The sequence below is a fragment of the Lonchura striata genome, chromosome 17, assembly GCF_046129695.1.
Source record: "Lonchura striata isolate bLonStr1 chromosome 17, bLonStr1.mat, whole genome shotgun sequence".
NCBI lineage: Eukaryota > Metazoa > Chordata > Aves > Passeriformes > Estrildidae > Lonchura > Lonchura striata.
This window is the reverse complement of record NC_134619.1, coordinates 6,252,195-6,267,812: the sequence shown is the minus strand read 5'-3', so window position 1 is coordinate 6,267,812 and position 15,618 is coordinate 6,252,195.

Here is a 15,618-nt window from a genome sequence, read left to right as displayed (position 1 = left end):
GCAGAGATCTCCCCTTGCTTGGAGGTTTTTATGAGGATCTGCTCTCTTCTCAAGGATTTTTAAAAGCATTTTAAAACATCATTAGTTCCCTGTTTGGAGATCAAAAGCCAATATAAAAGCACCACAGTCTGCTTTTCAACATCTCCAGTGTTATCTCCCTCTCTGGAGAAGTAAAGGCAGGCATAAATTATTAATATTATTATTAAATATTTGCTAGTCCTAAAACCTCCAGCCATCAGCTTTATGCACAGTCAAGGCAACTTTTCTTGGGGTCTGCACAGGGACAACCACTGAAAGGTTTGCTCTGCTGGAGACATTCATTAATCCCCCATGGAGAAGACACAGAGAAGCTCTGAAAGCTTCTTCAGATGTTGAGAGCCCCTGGTTTTTGCTTTCTGTAGAGCTGCAGATGCAGAGTCCTGGGCAATTCCTGTCATGCCTCTATTTGCTGAGTGAATTAAAAGTCTGTGCTTATCATGGGCACACAAAACAAGCGTTATCTCTATAATAAGACTGTTAAAACTACAGCACAAGCTACAATTTCTCAAGATAATAAAATAGTTCATTAGCATAAATCCATCAAGAGCAGATTTGAAAAATAATTGTTTTAGATTTTGAGCTAACATCTGCTTTGATTATTAGCTCTTGGACACTTTGGTTTTAATTGGACAATTTAAGGAAAATGTTATCCAGTGCCTCTGGTCTTCCTTCAACAAAAAATTTCTTCTTAAATAAGAGTTCAGTGAAAGTTTGCTTCTCAGTAAAGAAATGTGTGTGGGTAAAACAGTCTGTAATAACAGCAGTTACTGCTATTCTTAACTGTAATGGTGGCCAGGGCACAAAATTAAAAGAAAGTGAAACTGGGTAGTATTTTCAACAGGATTAATTCCCACCTCTAGATCTGAGCACAATGCCCTGGAGGAACCAAGCATCTTGCAAATCACAATTTCTTCAGGTGCTGGAGGTGCTGTTCCACCTGGGGTTGTACATTTCAAAGTGACTCAGAGGCATTTTTGGGGGGGTCCCAGCCCAGGAGTTGTGCAGCTGCCTGCCCCAGTGGGCTGTGCTGGCAGAAAACCCATTAAAGCCAGGGGCAGAGATACAGAGGGAGCTGCTAGAAGCTACTGAGCTGCCCATGAAGTTTTCTGTTTCAGAGAATGGATCACATGCACAGAAACCAATTTAGAGAGACAGAAATACACAGCAGATGGAAGAGACCTGTTTGTGCCAGAGCAGAACTTGGCAAGGGGTGGCTGAAGCTGTTGAGGTAACATCAGCTTCTGTTTCCTTGGAAAACCCTGTGAAATTTTCTTTTGAACCTGAAACCAGGTTGCAAAAAAAAAAAACAAACAAACAAACAAACAAACAACAAAATAGTGAGCAAAACAGATTTTACAGCACATGAGGGAGAAGTATCAGGTCACAGGCTGAGACAAATGTCAATCCTGGCCCATCCCTGGTGCTTCTCCTCCTGTTTTTCAAACTCCAGCCTTCAGCATTGCCAGACATCTCCTGTTCTGCTACTGCTGTTCATAAAGTTTGTATCATGTTCTCAAATCATCCTCCCACTGCCTCCTGAAGTTTGGACCATCTTCTCCCCAGTTGTGCTGCTGCAATCCCACTGTGGGACCCCCCATCCTCCCAGGCTTCCCACAAAGAGGTCTCTCACAGGAGCTCAGAGCTCTCCCAGGTCACTGCTCCCATGGAAATGATTAGAGAACCTGTCCAGACAACTTTTCCTTTTCCAGCCCAGATTTCTGGAAATAGCAGCCTGCCCACATTTGTACAACTTGCCTGATATGAGGCAGAGGAAGCCTCTAGAACTCTTTCCCTGACATTCAGAGCTGCTATTTTTTAATGCAAACTGTTGCCTTGGTATTTGCATTTGAAATGGGTTTGCATTTCCTTAACTCTGGTGCAGCAGAGAGAGACTCGGCAGCAGGAGAGACTCTGTGGCTTCACAGGAGCATTTGAGGCTCCAGCTCGTCCCTGAGACCTTTGCTCATGTCCCCAGGATGTGCAGTCCTTCAGACTCCTCACTGACAGGATGCTGCTGCCCTTGGCACTGCCAAGGACCATCCCAACAGGCAAATCCAGTCCTCCTAAACCAGTGGGAAAAGGACCAGTTCTCACACATTGTGTATTCCAAACTCTCATTTTTTTCTTCATGATTTCATGACTTAGAAGCTGTAATCAAACCATTTTGTTTTCTCAAAGAACAGCTAGTCATTCAGCATGGATCAGCTTTGATGGAGCATTATATCCTACAGGAAGAATAAGATGTAGTAGGGATGATAAAACAGTTTAAACCTCCTTTGGCTGGAAGCAGATCACCCTGAATATAAAGCAGAAATGAAAGATGATGCATTGGGTCTTCATATCAAGTGTTTCCTGAATTTTTTAAAATATTAAATTCTATTCAAATTATTGACAGTTAAGGGACGGTGGGTACTACTGCCAGGTAAAAATACTTTTTTGCTGAACACTCTCATATCTTTTTGCAGTTGAGGTTAAGATTGGTAAAAGACTAGTTGGAAAAAATGGAATCACACAGACTTCAGTGTAAATATCCTGGGCTGTGAAATTTTCAAAACGGACGGCATATCTCTGGAATTTTGTACACCAATTAATTGAAAGCAGAATTTTGCTTAAATGTGGAAAGATTTGATTGCACAAACCCTACCATGCTTGCTCTAGTATGAGGACAGATCAGAGAGACTGAAAGTTAAAGGGGTATTTCATCACGCTCTTTTTAAGGGGTGCTCACTGCAATCACTCATTCCATCCATCAGATCTACAAAGCTGCACAGAACCTCACATAAAAAAATGCTGGGACAACACCAAGTTCTCAGTGTGGGTGTTCAGTGCAGATTGGAAGAGAAGTGAGCTGATTGAGTGCCAAGTGTGAGCACATTTCTCAGGAGAATGAATCAATTCCAATACATCAGGGGGAAGGAATTTCATGCTTTGCTAACTTTTCCTGACAGTGTAATTCATATGGGCCCTACCTGTGTAAGTGCTGATCTGAGTGGTTTTCCTGAGGAAATCTCAGCTCATTTTCCCCCTGTGACACCATGAAGGGCTGTAAACTGGAGGAACCCCTGGGCGCCTCCTGCTCCATCCCCCTCCCCAGGCATGGATGGATTGGTGTTAGACCCAGCTTTGAAGTCAGACCCAGTTTTGAAAGCAGACTACCCTGCTCAGGCCATTTTGCAATCCATTTTTGAAAGTTTCCAGGGATGGACACTTCACAGGCTCCAAAGGAAACCTGCAGGGGAAGCCTGAAGCTGAACAGCAGAAGGGTTGACACAATTTTGTCTCTGCTGATGACCCAGTGGTGGGCTGCTCTTATCAAAATAGAGTCCTCATCAAAATAGAGACAGCACTCAGTTATCTAAACCCAACAGACCCACAGACAAGTGCTACACTTGTGCAGTTTCTCTGCCAAATCATGTAAGCACATAATCAAATGACATCAAGTCATGACATGACAAGCTTCAGCTCAGCAGAAGAGAGAAGAAAACCTTGTCCATGCTCTCATTCCTTTAGATGGTGAAATGTATTTGCTTGAAATTCCTCATTAAATCAGTCTAACTTGGCCAAATTACCTGGCCAAATTGCCAAATTACTTGGGAGTCCATTCTGATGTGGATTATGAAAACAAACTGAGGAGCTCCCCTCTGTCCTTCCCTTTTCATCACTGCCTTACAGGAGATTAAACACCAGGGACGTTTCTTCCAATGCAATTCAGGCATGAATCTCAGGGGACATAAGTTTATTCACTCAACTTCCCTGCTTTAAAACTGGTGAAATTCATCATGTGCTGACTTCATGAGTAATCTCCATGGCAGTGTTGGCTGGAGAGTGCTCCTGGAAGCCTCTAATCCAACCTCCAGCTTGAAGCAGGGCTAATGCCAGCACTTGATCAGGCCAGACATGGCCAGAAATTCCTGACCTTGTGGATTTTATCCCTGCCCTTCACTCTGTCCTATTTTCCCCTATTTTTCTCACTCAGTTAGTATTTCTATTATTCTGTCTCCAAGAACACCCAGCTGCCATCATGCACCACTGTGCACGAAGATGCACAGATACAAAATGGATGTGATTTGTCTGGAAACTGTCGAACTAAGCAAGAAACAGCAGTGTCTTTATTTTGCAGTTGGAGACACACAGAGGTACAGATCTGCCTTAGGGCACGCGAAGGGCAGAAGGGACACAAGAAGAAAGAATAATGTGGCAAGGGAGGCCTGAGATTGTGTCTTAGGGTGCAGACACAGGCAGGCTGGTGGGTTTGATGGATGGGGAGTGAGAACAGCAGTGTCAAGAACTCAGTAACCTGATGCCTGGAACAAACTGGCTTCTTAGAGTTCAAAATCACAGAATCACAGAATGGCTTGGGTTTGAAGGGATCTTAAAGCTCATGTCATTCCACTCCCTTGCCATGGGCAGGGACAATTTCCACTATCCCAAACTGCTCCAAGTCCCATCCAACCTGGACTTAAACGCTTCCAGAGATGGGGCATTCCAAGACTAATTTCTTGCTGTTTTTTTTTATTTTCTAGACCCCACCCCAAATTTTATTCAATGCATGAAAATCCCATTTGCCTCCTAATTATTTCCCACCACAAGAGCATCCTCAGGAGGGGCACCTCTTGCTGATCTTCAGAGCTCTGTCATCTTGCAGCAGCTCATGATTTACTCCCTAAGAGCACCTCACAATCAGAGGTTGCAGGACCTGGGCCTGTAATCTATTCTGGGAAAGGAATCCATCTTCATTAACTCTGGAAGCAGTCATGTGCATCCAAAGTCCTACATTAATAATAACTGGTCCCATACTTGATTAAAATGGGGGCACAAGTCCAACTCTCATTAAAAGCAAGGGTCCAAATCCCATAAACATTCCTGGTGCCTTAATTGCAATAGAACAAAGAAAAGACAGCAGTTAGTCATGTACTTTCTGACAGGCATTTGCAGTTGCTCTGTATTACAAGGGCATAGGGAATAGAGATCTTATTGGAATGCACCGAGAAACAGCAGCCCTCAAAAAGCCTGAAAAAAATGTCTACCATATTTTAATGACTTTTTTCCATCTAATTTTCCACTTAAACAAGGCAGCAGTATCAGTTTGCAATCAGCTGAGACTCTGGCACTAGCTCCCAGTGCTTCCTTATCACATTTACAGCAGCTCTCCCATACAACGTGGCTGGAATTAGCATTCAGGACCAGCAGCAGGGCAGGCTCTCGAGCCAAGCACCTGTAGACGATAGAAATTAAAATCAGGAGCCTGAGCTGAAAGCCAGATCTCACATTCAAGCAACCCAAGTCTCCAGAGACGTAGTAAAGACTGGAGGATTTCATGCTGCATTGAGCATGAATGGAGCCTGATTTCTAGGACCAAATCTGTTCTTATTAAAGGCATACAGAGCAAGGGTAACACACAAGGTAGGATTTTGGATGGGGGGACTCTGCTTTACCACAGATTAATCTTGATCAATCACTTTGCTTCTCCATCCCTGAGTTTCCTGTAAAATGCAAATGGTAATTTCCACCATCCACCCTTCAGGCTGTGAGATGCTGAGACCTGGGCAGGAGGGGGTGAAGGAAATAGGCAGCAGAGTTGCTGTAGCTTTGAATAAACTATCCAAATACCAAATGTTTATTTGAGTGGGAAAAAAAAATCCCACCAAGAAAAAATTTAAAAGCACAGACACCCTCTTTCACCCATTAAAATGCACACTTATGGAAGAGAAAACCTGCCTGTGCTGAGGGCTTGGGGACAGCCCCTGGCTGAGGTGACCCTGCACTGAGCTACCTGAGCAAAGCCTCTGTGCTGTGAGCTCTGTCTGCTCACAGCCCAAGCAGAGCACTTGTCTGGGGCAGGCAGGCAGCCCTGCACAGCCCCAGGTCTTTGTGCCTTCCCTCTCTCTCTTTGGAGGAGTGATGTTGATGTCATTCTTCAAGGCTCTGGTCACTGACAGGTCCCAAGTGGGGCTCCACTGGCACTGCCTCCAGCTGGAGCTGCTGCCTCTCCATCCTACAGTGCCCCACCTGGGTACTGGCAGCACCTCGGGCACACTGAATAAAACCCCAAACTAAGTGAGATTTTCTTTCATTCACGGCCATTTTCACAGTGCCATAGACCACAAAAAGCCAAAGATCACCATCGCCTCATGAACAACCCAAGGGGAAGGTGAAAGCCTGGCTGCACTCTGGGCTGACCCAGAGCAGCTCCATCCTCTTGGAGGCAGGAGCTGCCTGCTGCCAGTGTTTCAGTGGGCACAGCTGAGTTTGGTGGAGAACACAACTTTTCCCCTGGAAAACTGAGCTGTGATTTGGTGTGTGCCCTCGGAAAGGAGCTCACAGGACTCTGGCCAGCCAATGCCTTTTGCTTTCTTTGCTGCTCTCTTTCTAACTGAGGTTGCACACCAGAACAGAGGTTTCCTGTTGACCCCCAGGCTCTGGGCAGATGTTCCTTTCTGGATTTAGGCTGATGCCTGTTACCATCTCAGGCACAGGGAGGGAAGGTGGGGCGTGCTCCTTGCACTCAAGTCATGGCATTCGGGTCCTGACCACTCAAGCTGACCCAAAGGAAGCCTCTCCTGAGCTGGTGGAGTCAGACTTTCAGATATTCACAGGTTAAAGGCACTCATTGAGGTGAGAAGTGTTTTGTAGCACAAAAACCCAGATCCTGTCTGGGAAAAGAACCCATCTTTGGGGTGAAGGACAGACATTTTAATGTTCTTCTCACACATTCCCAAGCAGGACTGAAGTGCATGCCAACCCTTAGTTTATAAGAGGTAGATGAGAGTCTGGAAAAACAAGATAATATTCCCTGAGCACTTCAAAGAGAAGTGGCAACAGTTCCATGCAGCAAACCCAGCTCTGCCTTTCCTGTGCATCCAGCCAGGGGAGGGGACAGGAGATTTGCCTCTACCAAAAGCAGCAAAGGGACTGTCCCCATCCCTGCGCCCATCCCTGTCCCGGGACAGCCCTGCCTGCCATTTCTCCACAGGCACATTAGGAGCAGCTCTCTCCTTCAGAAATACTAAATCTGTGTTCTGCTTCTCCCTGGAGTCGTCTTTTCACTGCAGATGGCACGTGCTTAGAGTCCTAATCGCCTATTAGCTTATCAGCAGCATCCCTAAGCACTGGCCAACCCATAATAACAGAAAGCAAAAGGGAATTAAAGAGCAGTGGATTGGCTTGTTTAGCTTATAAGGGTTTGCAGGAAGCAATTAACTTGAATCCTCTTGATTGGTATTTTGTAGAGAAGGATGCTCCTATTGACACCTTGGAGGAAAAACTATTATGGGAAGGAGAGTTAGAATTCGAAGGGAAAATATGCTGAAAATTAACTGAGCTCATTCTTTTACCTTAATCAGAGAAAAAACAAACAAACAAACAAAAACAACAAAAAAACCCCACAAAAAATCCAAAAAAAGCAGAATGTTATTTGTGCCCAGGCACTATTCCCACCTCCACAGGCTCTGAGTCACTCTGACATGCACAATCCAGGGTGTAGCAAAACCTCACTTGGCTCCTGCAAGATCTGTCAGTCACATCCAGAGGTTGCAAAAAAGCAGCTGAATTCCATGATTTGCACTGGAATTATGCAGAGTTGTGTCCCCTCTGGTGATCTGGCCCTACCTATGCCAGGCATGGCACAGAAAGGGGCTGGAACAGTTCAGGTGATCAAAAGAATACCTTAAGAAATTTGGAAACCAGGTAAGACACCAAAATAAAATGAGAAGCTAATGACACATTTAGGGAGGCAGAGAAGAGGGAGAGCATTCTATCCTGAAAGGCCATGAAGGAAGGAGCTGAATTACAGAGCCAGATATAAACCTGGTTTGGATGTGATTCATCCAACAGGAGAAAACCCATTGCATTAAAATAAAATATAGAAACTTGCTCAATGTTTGGACTATCACTGGACACATGGTTCTGACACCTTTGTGATGAGCAGGACTTCTTCCCCCAAATGTGCCATTGAAATTAATTTCAGAGTGAGCTCTAAAGTAATGGCTTTGTGCTGTATTCATCTTGGGAAGGGAAATGGAAAAATATTCCTGGTTTTTCCCTCACTGATTTGTCTTTTCTTCCCCACCCCACTATTATTTTGGATTAGTTCATGTTCCAGAGGTCACCAAATGTGTCCTCAGGTCCTGTGGACTTATCCCAGTCTCTACGACTCCACTGATGAGAGTGCTGTGTGAGGGAACAGGCAAGTTCTGTCTGGGGTCTACCCTGCAAGGGCAAACATTTCCCCTTACCTATTACTTCCTCCTCATTACAACTTGCAAATCTATTTATTGCCCAATTGTCCATCCTCAGCCAGGCTGCATTTGGAATTACTCCTTGCTGCCTTTTTCTAAATACAAAATCACTCGTGCTCTAGGCTGAGATCATTAGATTTCCCCATATTAGAGGAATAATCTAAAATTTGACACCATCTAAGGATTCTCCCCATCTGCCCCCTTGTTGGGTCTTGTTAAAATAAATAAATAATAATTTTTTAAAATAATGTAAGTCCAATTTAAGCTGCTTTTGAAAGATGCAATTGATTGGTGTAACCAGGTCCTTTGAAGCTCTTTATTAAGCAGAGCTGGCTGGTTTCTCAGTGTGTCAGACAAGCTCTCCAGGTGGGATGAATGTATTCATGTGATATTTTATTCATCCCTGGCTGTGCTGAGGCAGAACTGATAACACAGCACTGCTCAGAGGGTGGGAGTGCCCCAGCTCAGCTTGGACCTCTCAGACTTTTGCTCTGCCCCCAGCCCTGGCCAGGCAGGGTCACATTTCAGCTGTCACCAGAGCAGTCTATAAATAGGATCCTTGGCTAACCCTTAGATGGCAGATCCTGGACTCTTTCCCAGCCTCTGTATCTGACAGAACATCTCTAGGTCAGGAATTGGTAATGCCCTGAAGGACATTGTTGGGTCAGTTTTGCCAGGATAGAAAATTTAGGGTTGAAGTTATAAGATCTTTCACATTTTGGATAGCGTGGGAAGCAGGTCTCCTCACTCTAATCTGTTTTTCAGATGTGATTATATTTGTAATGCTCTGTTATTTGTATTTTAAATAGGGCATCAATGTTGCAAAGTGACTTCCATTCCACTGCCCAGTTTCCATGGTCCTTGCAAAGAACAATCTGGCAGGGGTTATTTACCCCAAAACCAGCCTTTTGGCATTTGAAAGGAGGAGAATTCTGTGTCCTGTGAAAAGTGGAAGGCAGCTGAGAGACTGAGAAATTTGTCTCACTGTTTTTCCTTGCTGGAGAGAGCATGAAGTCTCACTCACAGGTTTAGAGTCACCCTGGGTCTTCCTCTGTTGAAATCAAGAGGAATTGTTAGCACTGAATGGGGGAAAGAACTGCCTGAATATGAAAATCACATACGCTTTAAAAACTTGTTTATTATTATTATTTTAAATAAAGGTAGTGGGAGATCCCACTGAGAAACTGTCTGGGCTGCTGAACAAAAAGGACACAAGAAGGGTGGGTGTGCTCTGCAGGGAGTGGTTGCTTGTTTGTTTTAATTATTAAACCTCAGTGAAGCTCCATGTTTGCCACATTAGCAAAAGCTGGATTTTCCATCTTGCAGCAGGTATTTAGTTGTGACTAAGTGAACCAAAACTTCACCAGACCTCCCCTCTTTCCAACAGTAACTTTGTGATGAAATTCCACCCTGAGCCAACCCCCAGCTCAGAATATGTTTTGCATTGACATCTCCTGTTAGCAAAAGAAAAGAGGGAGAAAGGAGTAATCTGAACTGGAGCACTTTGTATGAGTCTATTAATGTTTGATTTGTGATGCCCAGAAAGAGGATGTTAATAATGCATTATTGCTGAAGGTTCTGCACAGCCTGGGGAGGACAGCAGGGTGACAACTACAGCAGTGAGGCACAAGTGTGAGCTCCTTTAACCAAAGACATTTCCCAGGACATTTCCATCATCCATTTGCTCTTCAAACCACAATAATGGCAGAGGCTGTGAAGATCTGCTACAATTTAGTGGAGGTGCATTTCCCTTGCAGAATGTGACATCTCTGGGGGTACCAATCAATACACTGCCAACCCCATGATTATATTTAAATGTTTAAAGCAAGCATTACCTGAAAGATGGCAAAACCCCCCCAACCCTCTCCAAAAAACCCTCAGAAGCTGTTTGTGTTTGTCATGTTTGTTAAACAAATATTAGTGAGCAGGATGTCACAATCTAGCTCAACCCAGTCTGTAAATAATTTCTCTCAATGCCTCAATTCTAAACCAGGAGGGAGGAAAGTTGAATTTTGAGTCCCTATTCCTTTTTGAGGGTAAAGCCCATGAAGTTTCTTTAAAATATTCAGTTTATTTAAGTGTGTTTAATAACTGCCTGTGAAACCTGAAGGAAGAGACAAAGAATCATTTTCTCTCCCTGGGTAAAGCTAACCAAGATATAAGATGTATAGACTCTTAAATGAGAATCACCCAAGGAAAAGAATATGACCTTAAATTTAGAAATTTGTCTAATGAAAGCTGGTTTATAAGGAGGGCATTATTACACTCTGTGAGAAACTGTGATATCAGTGCATTCTTCTCTTCTCCAGCAAGACTGACAGTGCCTCTGGTCAATGCCATTAGACTGAGGCTCCTGGAAGTCTTTGAAATGTTTTTCTTCCAGAATGAAAGGGAATAAGTCAGATCAAAGTTGAATAATGCAGGCTAAAAAGCTTCTCTTTTCCTCTTCCACTTCCTAATTAAGATGAGTGTGTAATCTCCATGAAGACAGAAGTTCAGCAAAATCAGGGAATGGAAGTGCTTCTAATAAAGAGCCAGAACCTTTCTTCACTAATTGAACCTTTTCAAGTAGGCTCCACAAGCCATGAAGAGAGAAATTACCCTCCAGGACTGGGTGAGTAGGAAGAGGGGTTTGCTAAAGACAAAAGCCAGAGGAAGAGAAAAGGAACAAATATGCATTCTGAATAATATTTTTGAGTGAATTTCCAATTCCTTTATCAGCTGTCCAGCTCTGTGCAGCCTGAGATTGGTGACATTCTCCCTAATTTTCATCCTGAAGACCAAACCCAGCCATTCCCAGAGTGTGGCTTTAAAGTGGACTTTCTGAGGAAAAAACAGACTCATTCTGGGAGAGTTTAGGGGTTCTGTACATGAATTTGATCATTTATTCCAGAGCAAACTCAGTGCTGTTAACACTGAGCAGCTGAACAGGCAGGTCTTAGCTGCTGCCTTTATTTGCTGGCAAAATGGAGCCAGTGTTGGGTGCTGGGGACCTGCCTGGCTCTGCCTGAAGGGTTTTTGTGTTTGCTCTCTCCTTGCTTAGCAGAACAACTTGGTCCAGCAAAGCAGAGCATCCCAGGGATGCTCAAACCAGGGTCAGCCTGGCCTCTGCCTGGCTCAGGGCACAGAAAAACAACAAAACTATTGTTTGTGATAGTTTACTTAAGGATGGATTTAATCCTTTTGTGCTGCTGTCTCGAATCACTGACACCGTGTCACATCACATCCCCTGCACAAAACCTCACCCTGTCTCCTCTGCTCCAGGCATCTGGCCAGCATCAAACTGTGGCCAGTGGGAGCGAGGTGAGCCAAGAGGATAAATAATTATCCCTTGGTGCAGCGAGATGCACTGGGGGAAGGGAGGAAGAGATTATTTTAATCTTTTTGGAAAATGGATCAAAAAGCTCTAAGAGGAGATTATCCACAACCCAAGCCAGTCCCAACGCCGTACCTTCCATAAATAAAAATACCATCCCAGTAAAATAAAAAGTCAGAAGATTGACATAAACCCCACGGAAATGCATGGCTTTCTCTCTGCCTGGCTGTTTGGACCTAACAGCAGCAGCAGAATGACAGCAGACAGAGTTAGAGCCAGCAGGGCGCCTGTGGAATCTGTTCCACTAATCACCTCCTCTCATGGGCTTATTATTATCTCGTGGGGGTAAAGTCAGCTTGGTCCTCTATATCCCTCTAGAGGCAACCAGGAAGCTCCAGTAGGGCCTTTCCCCTTTTCCCACTGGTGACAGATGAGGGCAATCCATCTCTAAAGGATGCCAAGAGCACAGAAAGACACAAAGATAATCAGTAGACTGTTTTGTGGCTTTCAAGTAGGGTTCTGCTACTTCCTTTAGGATAAAATAAGAAATCCATGGAGAAAGTGTGCAACTACCTGTCCCCAGAAGTAGCACTGGAAACCCCCAGCAGAACCAGGAAGGCAGGCTTGGACTCAGAGCCATGCAGGGTGAATTTGTGGGGACAGGCAGAAGGTGAAAGGGGTTTTGTGTTATTACTGAGACTGTCACGCCCTTGTCCCACAAAGAAATCCCAATATCTGTAAAGTGAGGCTGGTGGTCACTCCTGTGTTCTCTCACCCCAGAGAGAGTGAATGGAGAAGTTCAGAGACATGGAGGTGGAAGAGAAATAGTACAAATGTTACATCTTGCATCCAGTTTCAAGTTTCCCAAGAAAAAGAATAAATATTTCATTACTCCTTTTGCTTAAAATAAAATGCTGTGAGTCAGAGAGAAACTGGCAGCCAGATCAAGTGGGCAATGTTGAAAGATGCAGCTAGTTGTCTTCAAACTGAAATACCACAGCACAAAGTGACTGATAAAGGATGCTGGAGTCAAACTGACAAGTGACCGTTCAAGAACACTTAGCTGAAAGCCCCAGATGCTGCAATCTTTGTTTATAATATGATTATGTTTCAAGTTGCACAAAGGGAATGGGTAAACCCCTGCGAAATCTTTGCATGCACGTGGTAGGCAAGAGCAAGAGCTGCTTTTTGCCTGGCCTCTGGTCCATGAAGAAGGAAACAAAGCTAAAAGTTAATTTTGTGTTGCTGGATAATTTCTCCTCTTTCTCATCTCGCTGCTTCACTGCTGTTTTCACTTGGAGGCATCACCTTCGAGGCAGAGATTGAGCCCAAAGCCTGAGCAGCTGCTCTGCATCCCTGTTTCTCCAGGCACAAACGTGGTCCTTCTCCCGTGGTGGTGCTGAGTCATTATTTGGGCACCAAGGACTCTACTCTGCAAAAAGAATGCAGCTCTCAGAGGGGCTCTTTTCCATGCTTTATCACACGCAGGATTCCTACAGACCTGCGTGTAAACAGAAAGGCAGAGCAGGTCCCAGCAGGGGCGAAGAGGGAGCAGAACAAAAGCTCAGATGCCAGAAAGGATTTGGAATGCTCGGGAATGAAAGGAAAGACAACGTGAGGTGGGGAGAGGGAAGAGGAGGCGGATGGAGGAGGGCAAATGTCGGGAACGGTGGAAATAAAAGAGAGGGAAGGGGGAGGGCATTCAGGCAAGAGAAAAATACATTGCAGAGTGGTTGGGAGAAGCAGGCTGTGCTAGGAGGCAGCAGCAGGACACGGAGTTTCGGCAAGGAGAGCCCAGTAAGTCCAGCTGGACAGGTCCAAGCTCCCTGGAGGCTCAGCCCAGCTGGTCCGCAGGTCAAACCAGGGTTTGGTGGTGGGCTGGGTTTAGTGAGGTGCTGTTTCTTCCAAAGCAGGGACAGAGCAGGACACCCTCCCTCTCCAGGCACACAGGGGATGCAAGGAAACCCTTGGTTTGGTTGAGCCTCCTCTGCTCCAGAAGTGTCAGGAGGTCATTTTACAGAGGACACCTTTCCCCACCAAGTTTCCACATTCCTGAGGACAGCAGAGCCTTCTCTTTCAGCTTCTGAGGCATAACAGAGGTATTTCTCCCTATTCTGCATGTTCTCAAGTCCCTGCAATAGGCTCAGCCCATGTTACATTATGCAGTAGCATAAAACTGTTATTTTGTACTGAGTTCAAATGAGATTCCTGGATTATGCATGGAGAGATAACTTAAAGGTAAGAGCCTGGACGAAGAGCAGGGACAGGCTGTGTGCTGATCTCAGAGTGAGGTGTTGGACCCAAGGTCAGTAAATCAATCACCATCCAGGAGACAGAAAAGAAATTGGACAATGCAGAATCTCTATGATATGCAGATCCTAAGCCCAGCCTTCTGGCATGGCTCCAGTGACAGAAATAAAAGGTTTCCTTCCCTGTGGCACCATTGCTGCTGCTGCTGCTTTCAGCACCTGGGCAATTCTTCTTCCCAGAGTGAGGACAGCTTTCATAATCCATTATTGCACTTGCTTGAACTTCTTGCCCATCCATCACACATGCCAGCACTCAGGGCAATGTGGACCTCACACTTCACATCCCTCAGATGTGTCCTTCCCCTCACAGGGCTGACTTGCCCTCAGGTTTCTGTCCACAGAATGTCAGCTCCATGAGTTATTATTTCCAAGTGAGAGCTTGGGGCTGCTGAGAGAGCCCAGCAGATTTCTCTTCCACCCTCTTCCTTCAGCACTGTGTAAATCTAACTTTCACCTGACAACTGGAAAAATAATAACCACCACTGCCTTTCGGTTTATACCAAGATTAGAGTTGAAATATTTTATCAACATGAATTCTAACATCTGTATTCATTTTAAATCCCAGCCTGCCTGCCCTCTCCTAAGAATAGCTGCTGTCAACCCTGATAGTTGTATGTGCAAACAGATCCAAAATTCCCCCCCAGATATATAAAAATCAGCAGGTACAGTCGTTGTGGGGATCTGTGTTTGTGGGGATCTGTGGAGCCATCCAGGTAAAGTACATGGGGGATTTGCCACCCAAATGCATGTTTTTATAGAAAACAGTGCAACTCCCTCGTGCCCCGTGGGAATATGATTCATAAAACCGTATCACTGCAGCGAGGCTCCAAGGTGCCACACAGCTCAGTGTGATTAACCATCTTCCCCGAGTCAATTCCATCATTCCAACACATCTCTGCTGCTGTCCAGGGGAAGCACTGAGGAAAAACAAGTTGTTGTAAGGAATGGCTGTCCAGGGGGAAGAGGAGAAAACTGTAGGGAGCGCTGGGCTCCAGGATGGTTTGGGTGAATGGAGACGAGAGATCTCAGAAGGCTGCTCTTGGGGTATAAGGTCTATTAGGGATGGAGAAAGGTCCTGTTTTGAGCTGCCAGACGCAGCACGTGGTGAGGCTTGAGGGAATGAGGGAGTAGAGAGACAAGAGGATGCTCTAGGAGAGGGTGGAGGTCCTATGAGGGGGAAGATCCAAGAGAGGGGAAGTTCCAAGAGGAGGGGAAGTTCCAAGAGGGCATCCAGCCCCTCGGAGGCCCCTTACCAGGGGGCTTCAAGGTGAGCTGGAACAAGACTTGGGCCAATGGTGTTACAGGCACTTGATGTTTTAGGGGAGGGTTACAGGTGCGGGGTGAACCACACATTTTGGGGGTTGAGATGGAGCAGTCCATTTGGACTTATCTGTAGGTAAGGGTATTGTCCAGCCAGTATGGAGGATTGTTTTCATCCTGGCTGTATTATTATGAATAATTATATTTATCCATCTTTCCCAACAGAAAACGTCTTCTTTTGCTGTCAGAACAGATTTGCTGCCCAACACACGGCCAAGGCTCAGCGGGGCACAGCTGCTGTCTGACACCTGCAGAGGGACTCAGCCATCTCTCCAGCTGCTGGGACCAAGGGGGTTGTCCTGGCTTGAAGAGCAAAACCAGTGAGAGGTTTTAAGTCAGAAATACAATTTATTAGGAAAGAAGAAAAAAAAAGGGGGAATAAAGAACCAAATAGATA